The 27,593-nt window shown below is 40.9% G+C and overlaps 1 protein-coding gene across 2 annotated transcripts in view; it reads right to left on the bottom strand.

Moving 5' to 3' along the window:
• Positions 1-26,846, bottom strand: part of WNT8B (Wnt family member 8B) — a 55,609-nt gene extending 28,763 nt beyond the window's left edge. Inside the window, exon 1 of one of the 2 annotated variants that reach the window (XM_069979152.1) lies at positions 26,781-26,846. The gene's annotated coding sequence lies outside the window, so the exon portion shown is untranslated. Of the gene's footprint in view, positions 1-18,960; positions 18,988-26,780 lie in introns of those variants that run through there. The other variant, XM_069979151.1, reaches the window with a different exon arrangement.
• Positions 26,847-27,593: the final 747 nt, after the last annotated feature.

Below are 27,593 nucleotides of genomic sequence, written 5' to 3'. Positions count from 1 at the left end.
ACTCCTCAAATCTGGAAATATGTGAAATGCAGACTGAGGGATGACGTACAAAAAGCAATACGTCGTCCGCATATAACATGATTTTATCACTAATACCTCTCAAACCGAATCCCTCAATCCTCTGATCTTGACGGATAAGAGCAGCCAACGGCTCGATATACAAGTCAAACAATAAAGGCGATGCAGGACATCCTTGTCTCGTGCCACGTGTCAAGCTGATCTCACCCGTCATTTTGCCATTTATTAATATACGTGCAGATGGTAAAGAATATAACACTTTGATCCAGCTGATGAGGAGAGCTCCGATCTTAAATTTCTCCAAAACCTGCCAAAGAAAACCCCACTCCACCCTGTCGAAAGCTTTAACAGCATCGATCGACAGGATGGAGCGGGGCACCTCCTCACCAAGCTGGAGATTTACAAAAAGTCTCTCGATGTTGGTGCCAGTAGACCGTCTGGGGATAAACCCGTTCTGATCGTCCTGCACCAAGGCCGATATGACCTGCTGTATTCTAGTAGCTACAACCCTTGCTAGTATTTTGTAATCTGAATTCAGTAAAGATATAGGACGATACGAACCCATATCAAGAGGGTCTTTATTTTTTTTTTTTGAAAAATAACAATTGTAGCGGCATTCATGGACGATGGCAGAGAACCGGAACTACAGGATTCATCTAATACTTCCCTTAAAATTGGCAACAATACTTCTATATATTTCTTATAAAATTCAATAGGGACTCCATCGGGACCTGATGCAGACCCATTAGCTAGAGAACCCACAGCCTGTCGTATCTCCCCGAGCGTTAAAGGACCATTAATTTTCTCCCTATCATCACTAGATAATTCAGGCAAATGTAATTTATCAAGAAATTCTAAACGTCGTGTTCTCTCCTTCGGACTTATACAAGTCCTCAAAAAAAGATTTAAATTCCCTTTCTATCTGTTCTTGTCCTTGCACTACTTTCCCCCCGGCATCCCGAACTGCTGCAATATGGGACCTAGCATCGTCTTGTGCTCTCACCACTTCTGATAACAGTTTCCCAGGTTTCCCGGCCTCACAAAAAAAACGCGATGTTGAGCCTTTTCATTCATAAAGGTCGCAAGTTTGCTCTGCGCATTTTTAAGCTCAGTCAAAGATTCATCCCCGAGATCCTCACTAAATCTCTTCTCACATTTCTGGACCATCTCATCAAGATTCCTTTCCTTCTGCCTAAATAGTTTTTTGTTCCTACAGATCTCTTTATAAACTATACCTCTAGTGAACGCCTTAAAGGCGTCCCATACGATTTGGGTCCGAGCTGAGCCTTTATTACACTGCCAAAAAAACCCTGAAAGATAAGGGAAACATACCACTATATGTAATCGGAGACTTCAATGAGGTCTGGGATCCCCTCCTGGATAGAAGGGGTAGCAAAGGTAGTACCTCCTCCCAAAGCTCCCCCCCAAACACTTTGCCCGGGAGGTGGGTTGGGAGGATGCATGGCGGAAGTTTAACCCCAATACACGGGTGTTCTTGTGTTTTAGTACGTCTTATAATGCCGCCTCCCGTATCGATTTATGTCTCTGCAATCAGGGGGTGCTGGGTAGGGTAATCAAAATTAGATATGAAAGTTGTTCGATTTCGGATCATGCTCCAATTAGGCTTGAAGTGGATTATGGCAGTGACCGGGAAATCAAGCCATTTAGAATTAATCCCTATTGGTTAACAATAATAGATGAGGAACAGAGGATAACTCACGAGATCAGTTTTTTTTTGGCAGTGTAATAAAAGTCTTCTTGCTTAGTTGTGCAACGTGGCCTCCCACTTCTTTTTCTACTCTGGTTAGAGCCTGTTTGTGCTGTCCTCTGAAGTGAGTAATACACACCGTTGTAGGAAATCTTCAATTTCTTAGCAATTTTTCGCATGGAATAGCCTTCATTTCTAAGAACAAGAATAGACTGTCGAGTTTCAGATGAAAGTTCTCTTTTTCTGGCCATTTTGAGCGTTTAATTGACCCCAGAAATGTGATGCTCCAGAAATACAATCTGCTCAAAGGAAGGTCAGTTTTGTAGCTTCTGTAACGAGCTAGACTGTTTTCAGATGTGTGAACATGATTGCACAAGGGTTTTCTAATCATCAATTAGCCTTCTGAGCCAATGAGCAAACACATTAGTTGCTGGAAATGGGCCTCTATACACCTATGTAGATATTGCACCAAAAACCAGACATTTGCAGCTAGAATAGTCATTTACCACATTAGCAATGTATAGAGTGTATTTGTTTAAAGTTAGGACTAGTTTAAAGTTATCTTCATTGAAAAGTACAGTGCTTTTCCTTCAAAAATAAGGACATTTCAATGTGACCCCAAACTTTTGAACGGTAGTATATATATTGGTGGAACCTGACAAATCCCATAATGTCAGTAGTGTACACTGGCCACTGTTGGATATGATGTCGCTAGAACCTTATGCTGTCCGTATAGCCACATATAGCCACTTCAGTGTGCAACTCCTCACTCTTTCTGATCTCTGTAATCTAGAAAAAGGGTGCTCAGCGGTATGATAAATTCAGTGCTGTAGCACCTTAACCCTTTGAGGACCAGGCCCGAAATGATCCAGTGGACCGCGCATATTTTGATCTTTGCGCTTTTGTTTTTCCCTCCTCCCCTTCTAAGAGTTCTAGCACTTTCAGTTTTTTATCTACAAGGCCATGTAATGGCTTATTTGTTACAGGAATAGTTGTACTTTGTAATGGCGTCTTTCATTCTACCATAACATGTATGGCGGAATCCCAAATATATTATTTATGAAGATATGAATAGGTGTAATCGTAAAAAAGAATGCAATATGGTAATGTTTGGGGGGTTCCTGTGTCTACGTAATGCACTATATGGTAAAAGCGACATGATACTATTATTCTATAGGTCAGTCCGAACACAACCATATGGAGGTTTACACAGATTCTCTAATGTTATTTTTTTTTTTTCTTATGAAATCCTTTTTTTTGGGCAATTAAATATTAATAAAATGGGCCTATTGTGACGCTTTTAACGGTTTTATTTTTTTTACCTATGAGGCTGTTTGGGGTGTCATTTTTTCCGCCATGATCTCTAGTTTTTATTAATACTATATTTGTGTAGATCGGACGTTTTGATCACTTTTTATTATTATTTTTTTATATATAATGTAACATAAAATCGGTAATCCGCGCACTTTTTTCCCTCTTTTTGTGTACGCCGTTCACCGTTCGCAATGACGCTTGTTATATTTTAATAGATCGGACAATTACGCACGCTACAGTATATTATATGTTTATTTATTTTTATATGTTTTATTTATATAAGGGAAATGGGGGTGATTTAGACTTTTATTGGGGGAGGGGTTTTGGGGTTGTGTGTTGGTGTTTTTAACTTTTTTTTTATACATTTTAAGCCCCTTTGGGGGACTTGTACATACATTACTTTTATTTTACACACTGATTACTGCCATAGGCATAGCATTGATCAGTGTTATCGGCGCTCTGCTCATTGAGCCTGCCTGTGCAGGCTCAGAGAACAGTGCGCCGATCTGACCGCACGGAGGCATGTGAGAGACCTCCGGCGGTCCATTTTACCGATTGGGACCCCCGCAGTCACACTGCGGGGGTCCCGATCGGTAAGTGACAGGGGACTCCCCCTGTCACTTACACTTAAACGCTGCGGCCGCAGCGTGTCATTAACGGTGAGGTGCCAGCTGCTGATTGCAGCCGGCCCTCACCTGCTATGAAGCGCGCTCCGCTCCGGAGCGCGCTTCATAGCTCAGGACGTACCGGTGCGTGCAGGGTCGTCTAGGGATAGACTTCCAGGACGTACCGGTACGTCCTAGGTCGTCTAGGGGTTAAGCTACTTCTGGAATGGCGAGTCTTTGGACTGCTGTCGTCTATATACAGAAGCAGCTTTGCCAGAGACATTAGCTCATCTTTAGTGTTGAGCGGACTTGCCAAACTGTTTGAGTTCGTCAACATTCTCCAAACCCGAACGCTCGGCATTTGACTCCCGGCTTGTATACTGCCCCAGGGCCTATGGCTGTAAACATGTTTTCCAGAACTACCTAGGGAATATGGGAGTGAAAAGCAGAGCGTTTGGGTTCAGAGAATGTTGCTGAACTCAAACAATTCGGCAAGTCTTTTCAACACTACTCATCACCAAAGAATTATATTAACTACACTAAAAGTGAAATTTTATTGGTAAAAATCAAATAATTCTATGAATCATATTTTGAGAAATCACATAGCTAAGGACAAGAGCATTAAGAGAATGAGTTAAAAAATTTCCTTTAGATATTGTGAAAGATATTATTTCAGTCATCCTAAAATATCTTGCTATGTCCTTGGATCTGAATGACAAGTTCTTTTATAGTATTCTCGTGAAAGAATTCTTATCCTTGGGCCATAGAGCTCAGAGTTATACAACCCGTCTGTAGATGATGCAAAGGTTGCAACTTTCTGGTTGCGCTTTAACACTTTCAGTTGTGTCAAACTCTTGTCTCAAATCCAGTTCCAAATAGCATTTAATTACGAAGAAGCTTAAAATTAAAACCCGAACACGGCGTATTTTTGATGTTACTTGGTAACCATTTCTATGGAGCTTTTCTAAAACAGGATATTGAAAGAAGGGGGACCGGCCATTGCAGACCTGCATAATTCTAGTGTGAGTTTCCATTCAGAGGCTATTCCAAGCACTTCATCTGACCTCTTCAAACCAAATGTACTTAGGTTGGGAAATGCTAAGGGCTGTATTCCTGTAAAGCATTTAGGACCAAACAGGATACCAGGGGGATTAATTTGAAGAGGTAACCTCTGATACCACAGGACTAAAAAGGATAAAGAACATGTGGAAAAACATTGATGCTGGTGACCAGTCAACATTATCATAATCCTATTAACTCTAAACCCAGACACACCTGGTATGAAGTGGATCTAAGAGTGAAGGAACTGTAGTGTTAATACCAATATTCCCTAATCTGCAATTGGACTATGTTAAAGTGAATGGATAGCTTTGAAGAGACCAAATGTCCTTGTTTTAGACCCCACACACAAACATTCAGTGACTGCCTGGCTTCTAATCTACTAAAGGTTACAGAAAGGTTCATGTAAGGTACACCTATATCCAGCCTTAAATCAAGCCAAATTGGTATTATTAGCAGCCTTCTTACAGATATTATAATGTTCAATGAATGGAGATACGTTTTTGGAATGCAATTCGAGAATACTGTGAAAGCCCACTTGTCTGGACAAGACAGTTTAACACATAAGACCTCTAAGTTTTCTCCTCATGAATAAATTCCACTCTCTATCTCTTTATGTTCATTCTCATGTCCAATTAACACAATTACTACAAGAATTTCCAGGTCTGGGCAAATACATTAGCACAGTCTGTGATCACTCATGCCTTTTTTTTTAAAATCAGCAGCGTCCTTATCTAAATTGTTAATTTCTCAATGTGGACTGTGTTAAGCTGACACCAGCAAATTTGTTCTCTACAAGTTATAAAATCAAGAAAACTGCTAGCTTAAGAAAGCTGTAAATATTCCTTTTTATACAATCCAAACTAATGTAAGATTTCAATTGCCTTCAAAGCAGTTGAGATAAACTTGTCAACAGCTGCTTATACGATGGCTTATATCTTTATTTTTGACCATTTGTATGCAGGTAGATAAAATTATAAATAATATTCATAATATAATAGGTATATACAATATATACCTAAAAATCGCATTGGAGAAATTCTGACTTTTATAGTTTTTCATTTTTTATTTTTATTTTTTAACAAAGAATATGCCAATGCTTTAAACTAGACTGCAGCATCTTATTGAGCTAGTCATATATGGCCCATTTATAGCACCTACTAGGGTCACATAATCTTCTTCCACTGTTCCCAGATTTTATATAGAGGCACAGAGGGACTCTATGTACCAGTATGTAGGCCCTGTCTACTTTTCATGCTATGTGCATAGATGATTGATAATATATTCTATAATGATGCAATGATTTGAATATCTGAAAAGTTATTTGTTCAATTTCTAGGAAGGACATCATACAAGGTTTGACAACAAACTTTCATTTTCTTAAATACACACATTCCCTTTGAGAATCGTTACAAGGACACCACATTTACAGTTACAAATTTTATTCTTCTATGACAACGGTATAAATTCTATACAATATTCACAAACGGTAACCCCCCCCCCCCCCGCCTATTATTAACCTATTTCTTGTGTAGTACCCCTATCTATTATCTAAAGCAGAGAGCTGCCCATCACTTTGAAGGACTTGGCACGTACAATTAGTAACGGTGTAATTCTTATTTTTTCTGTGGTAATGCCACATCAAAATACCAAATAAGTGTTTAAATAAAGTGTCTAACAAAAAGTGGTTGAGGAATGAGGAAAGTCTCTAAATTGTCTAGCAAAACGTTCCAAGTACCCACTGTTTGCATTAAAACTTATGAATGTGGCAAATGTCCAAAGACTCACTATATAGATTTACACTGAATTATGTGAAGGCACATGTATATAGACCTGTAGATTCTACAGGTCTATATACATGTGCCTTCACTTAATTCAGTCTCTCTGTATCTCTGCAGTTATACTAAAATAAAAAAAAGTCACCAACTTGTGACCAAACCACGGCTGCTTCTAAGAAATTCACACTCTTACCATTTAGTTTCCAAAGCATAGCATGCCCATATCTTGTTCTTCAGAAGACTGTTTGTTTTTTATGACAGTTGTAAACTGAGGACAACCTTATCTTTTATCACTGGAAAGGCTATTGGGGGCCATATACCTTAGATAGCGGTCACCAACTAACAGCAATTCCTCCAAACCCATCCTCCAATAAACTGCCATGCTTGACCTGATGCTTGACTTGTCCTAGGATGCTAGTGTTCTTAATAGGGAAAGGAGAATAAACTGCAATACTAAGGCTAAAATTTACTTCCTTTATATAGCGCTAACATATTCTGCAGAACTGTACAGAGCTTATTATTATTCATATCAATATATGTCCCTTTTGAGATTCAAAGTTTACATTTCAGATTGACTTATCAGTATGGGAAGAAACTGGGGTACCTAGAGAAAACCCAGACAAACACATGCAAACTCCTTGCAGATGTTGTCTTCCATAGATTTGAACCTAGTACATAAGCAATGAGCCTCCATGCTTTGCGAAGAAAGAAAATTGGGGGAGATTTATCAAACATGGTGTAAAGTGAAACTGGCTCAGTTGCCCCTAGCAACCAATCAGATTTTACCTTTCATTTTCCATGTCTGTGAGAAATGAAAGGTGGAATCTGGTTGCTACGGGCAACGGAGCCAGTTTCACTTTATACCAAGTTTGATAAATCTCCCTCATTGGGTATAATGAAATCCAGCATGCTTGTTCCTTCTTTCCCTATGCCAATCACTAGAGATGAGCGAATTTATTGTAGGAATAAAACAAATCGCTTTCTTCCTATCTGAATTCTGGTGCTGGGTAAAAAATGGATCCAGTCCTGGGAAACTTCTGGATCCATCTTCTGGATCCATCTTTTCTCAGCACCCGGGGAGAAGCGGCACGGAGTGGAGCAGACTTCTGCAGCCTGATGAGCAGAATCCAGATAAGAACGAAACAACGCACCTTATTCCTACTGTAAATTCGCTCATCTCTACATATCACCATCTTGTTATTGTCACTCATTTACAGAGCTTTCCCAAGGATTGTTCTATTGAGTGGCCCTTGAAATCCATCACATGGCTATATATGATCACTGACCCTTTTCCATTGGCCGATGAATGTTACTAGTGGAGATGAGCGCTACCTTGAGCAGGCTCTAGTCCGATCGTTCAGCATTTGAATACCGGTGGCTAAAGACATTGGATGCAGCCCTAGGGAGTCAGAGAAAACATGGACTGCCTATGTTTCTGAAAAGTAACAAATGTATAAATGAAGTATACATTACAGTTTGTCATCAAGTTTAAAGGGGTACTCCTATTAAAATAATTTTCTTTCTGCTTTTGGAAAGTTATGTAGATTTGTAATGTACTTTCATTTTTAAAAAATCTAAAAAAAATGTGGCACAGTGCTCTCTGCTGGCATCTGAAGAGCAGGAAAGGTTTTCTATAGGGATTTGCTACTACTCTGGACAGTTCCTGTCTCGGACAGAAGTGGCAGCAGACAGCACTGTGTCAGACTGAAAAGAAAACACAGTTTCCTGCAGGACATACAGCATCTGATAAATCTTTGCAAAAAAGGTCCTAAAAGACTCTCAGACTGTGAGAAACAAAATTCTCTGGTGTGATGAAACCAAGCTTAAACTTTCTGGCCTCAATTTAGGGTGTCATATCCCGAGAAAACTGCTCATCACCTGCCCAATACCATTTCTACAGTGAAACATGGCAGAGGCAGGATCATACTGTCGGGGAGTTTTTAGCAGCTAGGACAGGAAGACTGTTAAGGTTTTAAGGAAAGCTAAATGGGGCAAAGTACAAATATATTATTAATGAAAACCTGAACTGGAGTGCTGTGGACATCAGACTGGTTTCATCTCCTAAAAAGACAATGGGGGACATTTATTAAAGAGTCTAATGTGTGTGACTATTCTATTGTGGGTTGCTGTTTATTTTGTTCCAATATATTGTGTGTGATTTATGGAAAAGTCGCAGTCATAGTAAATGGATCTAAGTAAAAAGGTCGCAAAAAGAAATCACAAACCAATTCACCTAGTACTGACCAGACTTGGCCTGCACCAGTTTTTGTGACTTTTTTCTAAAAGGTGGCAAATTATAAATTGGGCGCTAATCCCAGATTATGCTAATCTTTGGGTGAGTACTCAAAACAAGCAGATTAAAAAAAAAAAGTAGCAGTTTTTACTACTTGCCTGTCGAATACTGGTTCATAAAAAGAACTTAAACCAAAAATGTAAAAAAAACAACAATTATTAACCTAAAAATAGGCGCAAAGTTCTTTTATAAATTTCCCCAATGACTGTACGCACACTTGCAAGACAGGACAGCGAGTCCTTAAAATCCACCAACAGAAAAATTGCAGAAAATCTCCAAATCCAAACGTGTAATCCTTGTGACATCATACCCAAGAAGACTGTAATCTCTGCCGAATCACTGTGCTTCAGCTAAGAACTGAATATTGATGTCAACTCAATATTTTTTATACTTTTCCTTTACAATAAATTAACAAAGATTTCTTACATTCTGTTCTCTCTGTATCACCATGGATTACAGCATGCAGAATGACAGAGATTTTTTTTTATTATTTAGCACAAGGCTGCAACATAGCCAATTCTGAGAAAAAAAGTGAAAGGGTCTGAAGACTTTCCAAATGCATTGTATATAGAATGAGCTAAGAATGTGAAGCCCATTATTTACTGCTTATGTCCTATCTTGCAGGACTTTGACCTAAGGTGGAATCCAGATCATTTAGGCTAATTACAAAAGTGACTTCAAGTTAGAATTTCAGATTCCATAAATTTCCAAGGCATTCCATCCTAATAATAACTCTTAACTTCGTGGGAATTCCAAGTCAAAGGACCTTGGTGTGTGGTGGCCACTATTATTACTGGGTCACATCATTTTAAGTCCTATACACGAGAAACATGATGATTTGTGCACAAAGATAAAGAAATGATCCTGGCTGATTTATTAGCATGTGTCTCCATAGTAAGATACAAACTATCTGCTGTGAGGATGCACAGGATGAAAGGTGAGACTCATCTCAGGACACAGCACCAAATATATAAAGTAAATGTTATTTTATCTAATGAATATTCATCACAGTCATCAAATGCTAATGTCTGACAAACCTTTAAAACATACTCACACAGATTCTCCTGTAAATAAAAAGGTTTATGGATAACCATAAAACGTATCCATAACCATAAAATCTAAAAGTCCCCATATAAGCTTATGCTTATTGTTTTATGTATGAGTGATTGTTTACAAAAAGAAATAAAAAATACTCAAGCCCAGATTTACTATAACCACTAAATCCTGTTCAAGATGAAGTAGGTTTAAAAATGTAGATTTACAAACCTGTTCTGTACATCACTATGTGCCTAAGCAAATGGTGTAATATTAATTTAGATGCAAACCGTTAAATAAAAATACAACATTAAATCGTTAAATAAAATACATGAGTTTGTTGTAATGGTTCTACATATTAGAGATTTATAATAATTGTATAGTGAATTATTGGTAAAGAATAGGTAATGAGTAAGAAAAAAAAAGGAAAAAAGAAAAGAAAAAGTAAGCCCAAAATTTACAATGTAGTAAAAAATATTAATAAAACAATATTGAAGAACGATGTTAATGACAAAGGTAAAAACCTGAAGTCTTGACTGTCCTGTTTCAATGAATAAATGTAGATGTATTGTACCTGAAGATGTGATAGACAGAATGACTACCAGGAATAATACGACCACATTTGATCTTATGAATGAAAACTGTCAAATCATTGCCAATCTGCACCGGAACATTCTTATTTTTTTATTTTTTTTGTTATAAGTATTGAGCTAATGGTAATATTAAATATGTGTAGGGAATGTGAAGCACAATATTTCACAGAACACAATGATAGAATCTTTCATATTTTGAAAAATAGCTTAAAAATGGCCTTTTAACGCTTCGCTGGTTTGTGTGAACTGCTTGTCTGTGCTCAAATAAAAAAGATATTTAATAATAAAAAAAATGGCCTTTTATTCTCATCTTCTACTTAATTCTTCAAAGATGAAGCCATTACACATAATGTCATAGCGTTCACACAAGCCAATAGCCCTTTTCCTGCTGAATGATGTTAACTATGCATTTCTGCTGTGCACATCTCTACCTATGATTTGACATTTTTCACATAAAGTTGTAACTTCATGAAGTTGTAAATATACAAGTATAATACATTCATAGATGTACTAATTACTTAAAACATTGGAATCTATTTTATGCATGTAATATATTCCTTTTTGGCTGTTGTGTTATATATCAGTACATGTTTTTAATGCAATGCATTTTGTTATATACTGTTGATTATTTTAGATATTTATTTATTATTTTTTGCTGGCTTTTATGTTAAAATCACCATACATTATTACATCAATAACTAGCCACACACTTACAATAATATTTAAATAAAACAAAAAAAACCTGCAGAATCATGCAAGCAGTACAAAATGAGTCAGCAATAAATGGATAGTTGTTTTAGATAAAAAAAAAAAAAAAATCTAGTCTGCATTTCATGACCCTGCATCACATGCTAAAGACCCAGCATGGGTCTGGAAGTAAGAGAGTTGTAAGGAATGTATCCCAGATTTCCACTCTAAAAGATGAGAATTGGAAATTAGATATTACAAAGATGTTTTTTTTTTTTTTACTGAAGCACAAAGCTTCACAGAAATAATATCTATCTATCTATCTATCTATCTATCTATCTATCTATCTATAAGTTCCAAAAAATCTACAAACTTTTTTGTATTGGAAATAAACAACAAATCACCTTTATTGAGACTACCTTTCTTGTCTACTGCCTGCTAAGTTTTCTGATATGGATATGAAACCAGCACCAGTGTAATGGTATTAATGATTGCTATCTTCTTACAAGAAATAAAAAGCATCAGATGACACTGGTACTTACCAAGTATTCCCAAAATGGACTAGAAGTAGGAGGAAGATGATCAACACAGAGCCAATATACAACATAATCCAACACTGGCAAACCCTGAGACGCTATAAGCAAAGATTGTTCTGCAAGTTTAAGTCAGGACCAGTAAAGGATCCCAAGTGAGAACCAAGGGGGTAGAGAAATGGAGCTGCAAACCTACTAAGAAGAGATTATCTACTTAATTAAAGATTTTCCCTCTAAACCCTTTAGCCAATCAGGACTCATGTGCCAGAGAGAGATTGAGTTGATCAAAAGAACACCCCAGGCTCCAATAAAACAAACACCAAGACAGAGGACAGAAGACAGCAGCTAAGAGGGAGGAGGGAGTTCAAGTCAAAGGGATCCTATGTGTACAGTGCATATAATACCATTCATCGGGACAGCGAGGTGGGATTTCACCACTATGTATTAATATGAACTAGGAGATGTTAGGCATAAGCCTATGAAGCAGAGGTTTGCAGATTAGATTATAAGTGTTTTGGTTTTGGGTCATAAACTTGCCTCTTATTTCTTTCTGCTGTATATTATCGGATATATATATCACACTTGTGTATTTCTGTGCGCCAAAGAATGTTAGTGTTATAATAAAATAAACTGAAAAAATGCAATGCAATAAGTTGTTTGCACATGTTTGCTTTGTTTAGGCATAAGTTGAAATGATAGTCCATAGTTTACTACTAGGAAGGTGTAAATGGCTGTCACATGTCTTTACATTCCTGGTCTAATTCTCACATGCCGACAGTGACTCTGATGTGTCTACATGGCATTTACATAGACCTTGTGCTGCACTTCCCATCTTAATCTCTTTGGTAAAAATGTGACCAGGCTTTCCAGCTAGGTTGAGGGTTCCATTGGGCTACCAAAGGAGCCTGTGGTGGGTCCAAGCTTTTAGATAATAATGGATCCAAAGTTCCAGAACTAGACAACCCCATTTGAAGCAGCCTTTAAAATCAAATCGGGGTCTATTTGTAATTGATTTATTCCGAATGAATCTATTTAATAATATGTATATACGTGGGGGGCATTTATTAAGTCCAGCATTTTTGTGCCGGTCTTAAAAAATGTCTTTGCATTTATGCAGGATTTATGTAGAGGCGCAATGCCGTGCTTACCGCAGCCCCTCTGTGCGAACAAAGTGAAACCTACGCTAGCTCAGAGCTGGCGTAGATTTTATTGACACATTTCCTCCAGAAAAATAATAAAGGCGGCGCACACTCCGCTTGCTGCTGCGCCTCCTTTTATTATGCCCCCTCCACTCTGGCGCAAGAGGCGCAGATGCAAATAAAATATTAGCAAAAACACTGGTTGCAAATATTTTTACGTCAATCAGGCCCCTCTGCGCCTTAAAAAGACTTTTTAGCCACATATTAAATGTTCCCCATAGTGCCAACATATTTCACAGCACCTGGTTTACACTCGTGTATTACAGAACTGCTGTTCTGGGTTTGAAATCGAGCAAGATCAACAACATTAGATTGTGAGCTCCATTGGGGTCCGTGACTGATGTAAATTATGAACCTTGGTACAGCACTGCAGAATGTGTTGGCACTATATAAGCAACAGAGAAAATTATAGATGTCCCAAATTAATTGACTGTGCGGACTATGTGCAACGGTAACAGCGGAGAGAATGATGAGATTAAAAGTATACATTGCCTTCTATAGATACAAGATGGCTCCTCAGAACCATTTCCTCTGGGGGCTCAATAAACTCCACTGGACTTATTTCCTAGTCGAAATGGTAAAGCACACATTATCATACTCTGAATTTAGGTTATGGACTGTATATAAAGATAATGTTAGTACCAGCAGCAGTATATTTATAGACCTCCACTAACTATAGAACAGAAACAAGTGACTTGTATTGCGCCTCTTTGTAATAAGAAAACAAATTATTTGTATTCCAGTTTACTAAAGAGAAAAAATACTATAGCCCCATTATGTCATGAACAGTTATTAGTGGTTTTCAGTGTAAGCTGCCCACACAGAGTAGTCACCCCATGCTGTACATATTCTCAGCAACTTAGTGTCAACGATAGAATAATCCATTGTGCTTATTAAGTAAGCTTTCTACAAGATCCTTGCAACTCATAAAGATCTCGTTTACACAAAAACTGATGTCTCTCACTTTACTGAACTGTTTTGTAGGTGCTTTATCTGTGTGCTAAGATAATAAACTCTTGAAAAATCAGCCAAGGATGGACTGACCATTTGGACACATGATCCCTATTCAAGAATTTACAGTATAGGACCCTAGTATAAGGGCCCTATTACACAGGGTGATAATCTGCCGATAATGATCATCGGCTGATCGGGTCTTTAGGTCCTGACCTAAAATCCTTGGCTGCCGGGTGCGCATCGCTACAGGTAATAGCTATGCGTGGCCGACAGCTAATGAATCTGTAAGAAAATAAACTATACATACCTTTCCACCCTCCCAGATGCCTGAAGCTTTGGCCTTCTCCAGGCAGTGTCTTAAACTAAGATGGGAACAGGAAACGGGTCCACTGCCAACAGAGGAGTGGGAGCATATTTTGAACAATTGAAAATATGTCTCACTAAATATGAATTACCAGTTAACTCAATTTAAAATGGTATAGTATTGTCATTGTGGAGTGTGTGTTGGGTCATTCTCCCTCCTGGGTGCTGGCAGTTCATTCCATGCCTTATCTGTCTCTTTCTCTCAGTTGTGGGCATGCTGCTTTCTGCTGAGGCTGCAGATGACTGTGACTGAGCTGTTAGTCCCTCTCTGTTCTCAACCCCTTTCTCCCTTCTGGGGCAGCTGATGTTGGCAGGTCCCTATCTGCGTCTTTGTGGCTACTTTGTTGTGCCAGAAGGATTAATCACAGTGAGTTCATCAGCAACTTGACCTCAGTTTGGCCCTCCCAGAGTTGCAGGTGGAGCTTGCCAGGGACTTGTTTGGGTTTTTCATCTTGTTGGGGAGTAGAGGGAGATGAGACAAAAGCTCACATGCAGTTTTCTGTATCTTATGCGGAGAGGTTCGGCTCAGAGTTGGGAGAGGGAGACTGAGGAGATGGTGACCTGTAAGGAGGCAGTCGTTGGTCTTCGGGACGGGGGATGATTCAGCATGTATTTTGCCTAACCGGATTAGGTTCCTGATAGATTTCCCTGATAGAAGTTCCTGATAGATTCCCTTTAATCATAGTAGTTATTCATAGTAGTGTAGTTTTGTGTATGCAAGATTCTTCTTTCTTGTGCTATGTCACTGTTGCACTTTTCCCTATTTGTATTTCTTCGACTTCAATCACTATTTACCAATCACTATTTACCCACTTCAAATAAATCTGTTAAGTTGTTATAAAAAATAAACAAAGACAATTATCAGCAGATGACAATAATGTCATGCTAGCTTCGGCCCACTCCTGGCACTGTATGAAGTGAAAGCTCAACCAATCACCAAGACAATGCCGCAGCTAGCAGGAAATCATAGTGCGCAGAGATCTATGTATAGTTTAATATTTTACAAGGGCTGCACTGACATCGCTAATGATCAGCACTCACTTACACCAAGTCATCAGGCCATGTAATATGGCCCTAAGGCTCACAATCCAAAGCCAGAATTTGGCCCGCTGAAAGTAACATAAAGTTAGTGTCAACTAAATAAAAAATAAAAGACTTTGGATACATGAAATCCAAGTTCCCGTCTTAGGTTAAGGGTATCTTCAGCTCTTTACAGTCACATACTGAATGTGGATTCTCGGAACCTTAATCTGTTCATTGCACGGTAGACTAAGGTAAAGATTCTAAGCAAGGACTTGGAAGCTGTGGCCTGTGTTGTAGGATGTTGTAGGTGGTTTTCCAGTTTGCGTTTAAAGCCGTGGTGTGGGCAGAATCATACAAGAAATCTAGGAGTCAGGAACAGTACAGTACAAATACTAGGTGTAGAAACCAAAATAGGGCTAGAATGAGCACTATGGGTATCAGGCATAGTATCTGAAGGTAGGAGTGTAGGATCAGGATCAATAGGTAATAGCAATAACTGCAGCATCTAAGAAGCTAGAAAGGGAAAGGTGGATTTAACCCCACAACCTGATCACAAGGTGATTGCCCTGGCTGCCAGAAGACTAGGTAAGGCCTCCAGATTTACCACACAGGTGGTTCTATTATACCCTGTGGTACAGATGTAATGCACTGTTGTACAAGTGACCAACTGATTACTAGTCCCCTGGTGTGAGCAAAAAAGGTCAAAGTTCATAAAAGTTTAAATAATTTAAAAAAATACACATAATTGGCATCACCACCAAATGTCGGAACTTTTGAATTATCATATTATTTCTCCTGCACAGTGAACTATATACATTTGATATTCCTGTAATTGTACTAACTCTTAAAATTAAATAGATTTGCCATTTTTAGTGACTTACAAACAAAACAAAACAAAACAAAAAACCCACCTAAAACTGTCTGTATCTTTACAGGGTTAAAAGGTCATTGCTTTCAGCAGAAACTATATGTAATGCTTAATTTCCCCTGCAGTAGCGCTGCAGGGATATTGAACAATTACAGTTTTGTTTTCCCCACAGATTACAGCAATCCAGTAGTTATCCAAAAAAGTCTTTGTTTAAAACTTGAAGGTGCCCTTAAAATAGTCGCTTCATGTAAAGGCTGTATATTAGAGGGGCAGATCGATCCCCTTTTTAGCCAAAATGGAAACCCATTTCAGATACTTTAGTAGGGAAACACTGATTCCCTTTAACATCATCTTAAATGAAAATCTTGTACAATCATTTAATGGGGAGAATAGCACTGCCCTATTAATTGGTTAATTAACAAAGCATTATAAACTTCAAAATGACAAATGCAAAGGTTGACATACTGTACATACAAGATATAATAGGCCACACTGGGGTGCTTTGTTACAAAGACAAAATTATGCATCATGGTAACCAATACTCAAAACGCGCGGGGTGGGAATGTTGAGTCCCCTGTACAGATCCTGACAGTCCCAGTGTTTTCAGTGCGTGTGCAGAGTGAATTGGATCCCTTAAAGCAGTGCTTCTCAAACTTTTTCTACTGGAGCCTCACCCAACAGACCAAGGCAATGCCTGGGCCTCACCAGACCGCCAAGAGGGTACCTGGGCCTCACCATATGTGGTGAAAGTCCATTTAAAAGTTGAAAATAATGCTAGGACTAGCTTTGACCCGTCTCCCAAACTCTATATACTAATAAAGCAAGTACTAAATAAATGAATAACGTTGCTAAAATGGAGATTTTTGCAAACAGCAAAAGGACTGTGCAGATTATAGTTACTTTGGTGAAACTTGGCTCCTCAGCTGGGCCTCACCAACAACTAGGGGGAGCCTCACTGGTGAGGCCCGCCTCACAGTTTGAGAAGCACTGCTTTAAAGGGAATGTGTCATCAGAAAATGACGTATTGTTTGAATCAAGTTTTTATATTAAACATATTTAAAAAAAAATGTTGGTGTTTTTTTTCTAATTTACATCATACTATCTTTATTCTAAAATAATCCTGAAATCTTGCAGTTTTCTCATCACTAGCCTTAAAAGAAGCTGAGACCCCTGTTCTGTACAGACTAAGAGCTAACAGAGGTACACACAATAGCTGTTGCTCACAACTCAGCGCCCCTCAGTGCAATATACCTATTCTCTGACTGTGCATTATACCAAGTCTCTGGCTGCTGGTGTGGCATTATACCAGTTCTCTGGGTGTGCATTATACTAAGTTGCTGGATGCTGGTGGGGCATTATACCAATTCTTTAGGTGTGCATTATACCAGGTCACTTGGTGCTGGTGGGGCATTATACCAATTCTTTAGGTGTGCATTATACCAGGTCACTTGGTGCTGGTGGGGCATTATACCAATTCTTTAGGTGTGCATTATACCAAGTCCCCCATATAAATAAACTATTTGGCTCCCTTTTCATTTATTTAGCTTCCTCAACCATTCAAGCGTAAATGCACACTAAATCACGCAAGGTTACCGACCTTTCAGCAACAAATTGCTCCTGGTAGTAGTTTTAACCCTTTGAGCACCAAGCCCAAAATGACACGTGGACGATTGTTATATTTTAATAGATCGGACAATTACGCATGTGACGGTATATAATATGTTTATTTCTTGAATTATTTTTATATGTTTTATTTATATAATGGGATAGGGGGGTGATTTTTTTTTTATTTTTTATTAAATATATCTTTATTGATAAGAAAAAGTTTCCAATTCTAATTGATACTTAAACAAACAAAAACAAATAGCAGATGTGTTTCATAATCCATCATACTTGGTACACAGAATCAGAAGAAAAAATTGCGCTAGTTCATTACAATCACAGACGATAGTCCAACCTATAATGGTCAGAAACAAAATAACCTGACCCTGTGTTAATAATATATCCGCAGTAAAAGTACCACAAAAACAAATAGAACCTCAAAACCCCTCCCCACCTCCACCCCACTAACTCAACCAAGTCCCCCCAACCGACCCTGGTGGACCACATAGGGAAAAAAAAAAAAAAAAAGATGAAAATTGATCAAAATAATTTAGAATATAAAGATGAAATGTTGAGGTGAAATACTGAGTTAATCATATTAAGAGTGTAGTACAACTAAAAATAACATATCACGCTTACCTACCCATATCTGTGGTTACCCATCCCATCCAGCGACGCCTAAATATAGCCTCCCCTTTCCCACCCCGCTTCTTAAACCAAACTTCCTCATATTGTTTTATCAGTTCAGTAAGATTAGACCATTCCTTAACGGAAGGTACCAGGGCAGAACCCCAGTTACGCAGTATCACTAACCTAGCCAGAAATAGGCACCCACCTACGACAATTCTATACTTAATCTCTGTCACCTGCCCCAGGTCACCAAGGATCGCAAGGGTGGGAAGAAAGGGCAAAGAGTAGTTCAGTTTCCCCTGAAGGACACCAAAAACATCCTCCCAATATTGGCCAATCTTCGGACAATTCCAGAAAACATGAGCCAAGTCCGCATCCTCCATTCCACAGCGAGTACATTTAGAATCTTCCCTTATCCTCATATTCCAGAGAGAGAGGGGCGAGTGATAACTTCTTTGAATAATTCTAAACTGAGTCACTTTATGTGACTCCGCCAAAGAAACCAGTCTCGTGCCCTCCAATATATCATGCCACGACGAGTTCTCAATAGGTCCCCAGTCCCTTTCCCATCTTTCTCTAACTTTCACCGCCACAAGCTGGGTGTCACTCGAGCCTAACAACCTATATATAAAGGAAATCCCTTTCTTAATAATGCCCATATTTTGTAGAGTTATAGTCACTCTGTTACGTGTACTAACCCATAATTCTGTGGCCACAGTGCTCCTTGCTGCGTGTCTTAACTGAAAATAAAAAAAAATTGTGTTTATCCATTAACAAAAATTCATTACGTATATCCCCAAATTCTCTGATAATTCCATTATTAAACAACTGTGATACATACACTAAACCCCTAGTGATCCAAAACTGCTTATTAACCAATATATCAAATTCTGGCAATTTTCTATTATCCCATAAAGGAGTGTGATCTAAATGTCCATATACCCCAAATTAAACTTTTACCGTTTCCCATACCTTATATATTAAATGAGATATTGTGCAATTAATATTAGCGGCCCCCAGTGATCCTGATTCAAGTAATTCAAAAATATTACTCCTATTATGTGCACACATAAGAAAAAGTAAGACTGGATCGAGTGCACCACGTACCATCCGAGCTAAGTGAGTGGCAAGAAAATATAACCTGAGATTAGGCAAAGAGAACCCACCACGTGCGAACTGAACACTGAAAGTATTGTACTTAATTCGGACTCGTTTCCTCCCCCAGATCAAGCCACCCAACAAAACCTCGAGTTTTTTTAACCAGTTGTTGCTTATCCAAACTGGGGAAGCAGAAAAGAAAAACAAGATCTGGGGGAGGATAACCATTCTAATGATGGCAATACGATCTGCCATTCCGACTGGGAGTTTCTTCCATATCTTAATCCGGCTCTTTAGACCCTGAAGAAAGGGATATAGATCCATTCTGCCGTAAGCTTTACAGTCTGACGTGATTTTAATTCCAACAATAAATAACCAACACCGCACTCCGTACACATCACGACGGATCCCACTCAATCCGCAATGTACCAGCAATACTTCATAATAAGATGTGTATAACGTACGAGAAATACCTTGGTGTTGCAGCTCTTCAGTGCTCGCTCCAAGAAGTAGCAAGAACGTGTACTCACACAGATGCAGGCTTTACTTTCACTTATATCTCTTTAATCGGTATCTTGATCTTGTCGGTATCTTGATTTTGTCCTGTACGAGATACCGATTAAAGAGATATAAGTGAAAGTAAAGCCTGCATCTGTGTGAGTACACGTTCTTGCTACTTCTTGGAGCGAGCACTGAAGAGCTGCAACACCAAGGTATTTCTCGTACGTTATACACATCTTATTATGAAGTATTGCTGGTGATTTTAATTCCCAAATATTCCATTGGCTCAGATCTATGAAGAATATGTAAAGACTGTATTGGAATGACAATCTCCTCATCTAGCGGAAGGAGTGAAGATTTACTCCAATTCACTCGAAGGCCAGAGAGTTTTTCATAATAACTAAGAAAATTAATTATTTCATACATCACTCTGATCAGTTACGAACAATAACACATCATCTGCATAAAGCAGTATTCTGTTATTCTGCCCTCCTGGGCCATACCCACTAAATCCCACGCCGCAAGAGGCTCAATATACAGAGCAAACAAGAGAGGGGAGAGCGGGCAACCCTGCCGCGTTCCTCTGCTCAGGGGGAAAGGACAGGAGACTGAGTCATTAACAAGAACTCTAGCAATCGGGAAGTTATACCGAACTTTAACAAAATTTACAAACTGCTGACCCAATCCCATTTTATCGATTGTGCGCCAAAGGAAATCCCACTCTACCCTGTTGAACGCCTTTGTGGCGTCCAAAGACACGATAGAGCGGGATCCCGGGACGCTATACTGAATGTTGGCAAAGACTCGTATCAAGTTATCATGAACTGTGCGTCCAGGTATGAAACCCCCCTGTTCCTCCCCTACCAGGTCTTTTATCACCCTACCTAATCTCCTAGCCATTACTTTAGCGAAAATTTTCACATCAGTATTAAGCAAGGAGATAGGGCGGTACGAATCTCATTCGGATCCTTATCCTTTTTCTTAATCAAAATTATATGGGCCTCCCTCATAGATTGCGGCAGAATCCCCCGCTCGCAGGATTCATTCAGAACCTCCGACAGCATGGGCAGAACGGCATCCGAGAAATTCCTGTATACCTGAAATGGCAGACCAACCCCACCAGGAGAAGAGTTTCCCGAGAAGGACTTAAGAGCCTCCTCAATCTCCTGCAAGGAAATTTCTTGGTTGAGCACACTTTTTTTTTCCTCTGGAAGGACAGGAAGTCCCATCGATTCCAAAAAGGAGTCTATCTCCTCCTCAGATGCTCCACCCTCAGAGCTATAAAGCTTCTGAAAATAATTAACAAATTCCAGCTCAATAAGTTGTTTTTCATAAATAAAACCACCATCCGCCCCCTTTAGTACCATAATCTCCGGCCTATTTTGCTGACCCTGAAGTATTCTAGACAATATTTTATTAGGCTTCCCTCCTCCCGTATATCTATTCTGACCACTAAAGAAGGCCTTATATTACGCCTTTTCCTACAAAAAAATTTCATGATCCTTCTGGGCCTGCTTCAACCTCTCCCATTCCACCTGCGACCTCCCCTGACTATACCCCCGGGACGCCACCTCAATTTCTTTACTTAATTCAGCTTCCTTCCGGGCGAAGATCTTTTTCTTATACGAAATGTGCTTGAGGAGGATGCCTCGGAGGTATGCCTTCAGGATATCCCAAACTATTAATAAATCAGCGGTTCCCTTATTAATGGACCAAAATTCCTTTATGTCTTTCATAATAATCTCATCCATGTTCAGAATCGTAAGCCAATAAGGATTGACTCTGAACACGGAGGAGAGCTCCTTCTTCCTTGCACCCTGAACACGTATTAGCAGAGGGTTATGGTCAGAGACAGTCTTTGGCTCGATCTTAATACACTTTATATTTTTCATCGCAGAGCTATTACAGAGCACTAACTCAATTCTCGATGCTGCGTTATGGGAAGTGCTATAGCACGTGAAGGATACTCTCTCAGGATTCAGTCTACGCCAGGCATCTATTCACCCCATTTCTGAACATATTCTATTTAGCGGAGTGATACCAAGGCGTACACCCAGTCCCGAAGATCTCCTGTCTAAAACCATGTCCATCACACAGTTAAAATCACCCAGAATATATAAATCCTCGTATTGTTTGTCCTTAATAAATCGGGTCAGTGTGACTAGAACTTCATCATTGTAAGGGGGGGGGAATGTAAACAAAAGCCAAAATGGTATCAACACCCTCCAAGATTACATGTAGAAAGATAAATCTACCTCTTACATCCTTCTTAACCTCTTTTACTAGCATACTAATCCGGTTATGGACTAATACAGAAATACCAGAGGAATAAGCAGAATAGGTTGAATGAAACTCCGCCTGTGCCCAAGTTCTTTTAAGGTACACCAGAGTCTCTGGAGTACAGTGAGTTTCAATTAATACTACTATTGCAGGGAGATGTTTATTAACTACGTCAGATATTATCGCACGCTTCAACCTATCCGCCATCCCTCTGACATTCCAAACAAGAAACTTCACATCAGACATTCATGAAAAGAAAAAGAGAGAGAAGAACAAAAAAAAAAAAAACACACCCCGTGGTCCACCAAGCCATCTTGCGGGTATTTACTTTGGAGGGCTTTTTGTTATTCATAATTTATCTGAACCATACCACTATGTAGCATATAACAAAATAGATTAAACAGCAACACAGGGAATATACACAAAAAGAAAACTGATTTTTAACTCATGCCATTTCAGTAGTTCCCAAACATCTGGAGTTCTAGAGTTCTTAATCAGTTATCATAAAGATGTCCAGCGAGCCTCTCCATGTTTCAGAAGCTAGTTAGAAGCTTTCTTCGTCTTCTCTCCTGTGTGCGTTCCTCACACTTTCAACAGAGCAGAGGCTGTCAAACTGACCCGTCTTTATCTTTAACAGTTCGCCCCCTAAGTCACAAAAGACTTACTTCTGGCTCCGGAACAAGAAAGGTCGGGCAGAGCAGATCCCCTCATACAGGAGAAAATGGCCGCAAACTTCACGGCACAACCCGGCACCTAAGCACACAGCGCTCCTCCAATGGCTCAGCAGGACCAGCATGGCCCGCCGCCTCCCCAGCAGTCAGCCGCAAGGTCTATATGTGTCTCCAGCCTCACGTGGGGGAGGGGGCGGGGAGTCGCGCTCCCGAGTCCTCCACTTCCATCCCCACGCCACCGCTCGTCCACCCCCTGCCCGACACCCAGGCACTTGCACCCAAACGGCGCCCCCCGGAGCAACAGGCCACCGAATGTCCTCCATCACACGGAGCCCAGCAGGAGGTATGTAGATCAGGTTCATCCCCAACTACTCCTACACCGAGGAAGGCATCCTAGACGGGATAGGGAATCAAGGTTTCCCGGCAGTTAGCAGGGCAGCTCAGGGTCCTCCGGGAGCGAGGAGAAGGAGCGGTGCGTGCGGCTACTCCGTCATGCCGCTAGCCACGCCCCCATAGGGGGGTGATTTTAACTTTTATTGGGGGAGGGGCTTTGGGGCATTTTTACACATTTTAAGTTCCCTTGGGGGACTTTTACATGCAATCTTTAGATTGCAAACACTGATCATTGCTATGCCATAGGCATGGCATTGATCAGTGTTATGGGTGCTCTGCTCATTGAGTCTGCCACAGGCAGATCAGACCGCACAGAGGAAGGTAAGAGACCTCTGGTGGTCCAGCACATTGATCGGGGGTCCCGATCAGTAAGTGACAGGAGCTGCTCCTGTCACTTACACTTTAAGGGGTTTAAGGGGTTAATGACAGGCTGCACCACGATTGGTGCAGCCTGTCATTAACGGTGAGGGCCCAGCTGCTGACTGCAGCCGGCCCCCACCTGCTATGAAGCTATGCTCAGGAGCAGGTGCGCGCTTCATAGCACATTAGACACCCATGCCGTACAGTTATGTCCAGGGTCGTCTGGTGACAGACATTTATAACGTAACTGTACGTCATGGGTCGTCTAAGGGTTAAAAAGGTTGTTTTATCTCAGTTAGAGCACATAATCCTCCATGATATATACCCCATGAGAAAACATTTCTATAGCCTTATACCGCTCAAGAAACCATGAGTGCCGTTAAAAACTCTTTGTGCGACATCTAACTATCCTGGTGATATTGTAAAAACTTCAAGGCCATTTATCAGCTAGTCACCATGCGTGTCCGTAAAAATGGAACATGAATGCTATTATTGCTTGTCACAAGTACCGGTGACTAAAAATCCCATTGCTATAGTAACAAAAAGGGAATTGTCTTCTTTGAGAAACATAGTCATGGGGATTTGTGCCTGGATAATACTGATTTTGGGGTATGGGTTGCATGGTGCACTTTGTAAAAAATAAGTGGTTCCATACCATATTATTGGGGGTGCAAAGGGTAGCATTACTTCATATGTGTATATATATATATATATATATATATATATATATATATATATATATAGTTATTTTATTTTTACGTGTAAGTACTTATGGTGGGTACATTTTTTTATGGGGACTTCTATTAAAGAGACACAGGCAAGTGCCTGATAGCTGATTTTTGGTTGATGTTGGCTCAGTGGTTAGTACCGTAGCCTTACAGCACTGGGGTCCTGGGTTCAAATCCCACCAACATCTGTCAAGAGTTTGTATGTTCTACCCATGTTTCTCTGGGTCAATTTAGATTTTGAGCCCTAACTCCTCTTCTACCACCATTCCATCCCTCTTCAGGCTCAGGTTCACGTGGTAGACATGGTTCACTGCTCCCCTCAGCGATCATGTTCCTCAATGCAGTCTTCATGACGTGAAACAGGGGGATGATGTAATTCACACTGTACCCGTTATGGACAATGCCAAGGAGTTCACATTTATTTAGTTATATTGGTTATTATTTGTATATTGTAGTGTGTTGTATATAGTAGTGTATATATTTATTAACCTTTTCCCTATAACTTATCCTAGTGAATTTGAGATTGGTGTGTGGTATCCAACCACGTGTGTTTCTAGTTTGGGCTCCTTTCATAAAAGCCCTGTAGGGTAGAGTAAAGTGGTAATGAAGTTGTACACTTAGGTTTTACCACAAGATGTCAGTATGTATTATTTTTAGAGATGAGCAAACCGGGTTTGGGTTCGAGTCCATCCAAACCCGAACGATCGGCATTTGATTAGTGGTGGCTGCTGAGCTTGGATAAAGCTCTAAGGTTGTCTGGAAAACATGGATATAGTCAATGGCTGTATCCATGTTTTCCACATAGCCTTAGGGCTTTATCCAACTTCAGCAGCCACCGCTAATCAAATTCCGAAAGTTCGGGTTCCGATGGATTTGCGCATGCTTGAGGTTCGCTCATCTCTAATTATTTTGTATATTGCACAGATGTAGTCATTGAAGGGTTACTATTGTATTTTGTGATTCTGTGCAAAAATGAGAGAGACTCTTTTTTTCCCCTACCTATCTCTATTCTGTTCTATACACTCTCTTCTCCACCACTCTTAGAGACTGTTACACACACCCTGTAGGAAGTAGTCACATAGGGAGAGGACACACAGATCAGGCATCCCTGCTGAACTTAGCCAGGAGCCTGGCTCTGCCAGGTCCCCTGTATGCAGGGCCGCCATCAGGTTTTTCGGGGCCCCATACAGCCAAATTGTCTGGGCCCCCCCCACTAACGAAAACTATGGAACGTATCTTTGACTCAGGGCTGGCCTTTGGGGGGTGCGACCTGTGTGGTTGGCACAGCGCACATCACTCCAGGCTAGCTGGGGCTGATATATATGGATGTAGTATACACATATATATATGCTGGATATAGTATACACATACCATACAGCCTGGATATAATATACAGATAGCCATACAGCATCACCCCTCCAGACTCCATGTCCACAGAAATCAACACACACACACACACACACACACATCCTCTTTAATATGACCCACGGATAGAACGCTGCCATCATGGTGAAGCCGATGCCGTGGTATGTTTTTAGAACTGCGGCCCGGTTCCCGTGTACAGCGCCGTTCTATCCACGGGTACCGTGCTAGGTCTGAAGCACAGGAGGCGGGCCGGCTTGCCCCAGTGGGCGGAATCCCCCGCCCCCTATGACGCGGCTCCATTGATTATAATGGAGCCCCGTCATAGAGGGGAAGGAATTCCCTCCCACTGGGGCAAGCAGGCCCGCCTCCAGCGCTTCAGACACATTGTTGCATTGGTCAAGCACAGCAGAGCCAAGTTGTCAGTTACATTGGTCAGGCACAGCAGAGCCGAGTTGTCGGTTACATTGGTCAGGCATAGCAGAGCCGAGTTGTCGGTTACATTGGTCAGGCACAGCAGAGCCGAGTTGTCGGTTACATTGGTCAGGCACAGCAGAGCCGAGTTGTCGGTCACATTGGTCAGGCTCAGCAGAGCCGAGTTGTCGGTTACATTGGTCAGGCACAGCAGAGTTGTCAGTTACATTGGTCAGGCACAGCAGAGCCGAGTTGTGGGTTACATTGGTCAGGCTCAGCAGAGCCGAGTTGTCTGTTACATTGGTCAGGCACAGCAGAGCCGAGTTGTCAGTTACATTGGTCAGGCACAGCAGAGCCGAGTTGTCAGTACGGTAGGGACTGGTTCAGCAGTAGCAGATTTATATACTATCCCAGGATGGGGGCACACACACTCTCTCTCTCTCTCTCTCTCTCTCTCTCACACACACACACACACACACACTCCCTCTCTCTCTCTCACACACACACACACACACTCACTCACTCTCTCTCTTTTTCTCTTTCTCTCTCTCACACACACTCACTCACTCTCACACACTCACTCTCTCACACACTCACTCACTCTCACACACTCTCTCTCTCACACACTCACTCACACTCACTCTCTCTCTCACACACTCACTCACTCTCACACACACACACACACACACTCACTCTCTCACACACACTTACTCTATGCAGGGAAGCTCCAGGACCCATTCAGTCTTCAGTGCTCCTCACACAGCGGCTCCGCCCCTCCCCCTCATGTTCCGACCATGCAGCAGAGAAGACGGCAGCCAGAGAAGTTTGTGAGATGGAAGGAGGGAGGGAGGAGAGAGGAGAGGGGGCCCGCTGCATCTTCCTGTCATCTGGGAGAGCACACAGGCCGGAAGTCACCAGCTCCGCACGAGCCTGGGAGCTGCTGAGGAGGGGGCCGGTCCATTGTGGAGGGGGGGATTCTGCAGCCCGGTCCACAGACCGCAGGGGGGAGGAGGGCCTAATGATTTTAGTTAAGTAGAAGGGGCCCCTTGCATCTTCAGTAGCTGTCCCCTCTCCCTGCACTGTCTGTATACCAGGCTTCTCACAAAGTGAAGTGTTTGGGAGGCCCGGGCCCCCCCGTAGGCCGGGCCCCATACACCTGTACTGCCAGTAATGCCCTGATGGCGGCCCTGCCTGTATGGGAAAGACCAGCTGTGGTAATAGACACACATATGGAGAACACAGAGACTCTTTTCCTTACAAACACTAAACACTTAAGGAGGACAAATCAGAGAACACCCCAACCCACGCCGAGAACCTCTCTATACAGAGCAGGGAGGTATCCTAGACAGAAGAATTGACCCGTATAGAGCAAAGCAGCTATATCCAAGGCCTACATACATCTTGTAGGTGACACCGTGACACGCTCAGACATTTTGTTGAACTCAGGTAACCAAGACTGGTGCTTGTGTCACCCTCATGGGAAGGGCACCCCGACATTGCAGGGCAGAAGGTGGTTTATAGCGA

The sequence above is a fragment of the Dendropsophus ebraccatus genome, chromosome 8, assembly GCF_027789765.1.
Source record: "Dendropsophus ebraccatus isolate aDenEbr1 chromosome 8, aDenEbr1.pat, whole genome shotgun sequence".
Classification (NCBI taxonomy): Eukaryota; Metazoa; Chordata; class Amphibia; order Anura; family Hylidae; genus Dendropsophus; species Dendropsophus ebraccatus.
This window is presented reverse-complemented; position numbering and strand designations above follow the sequence as displayed.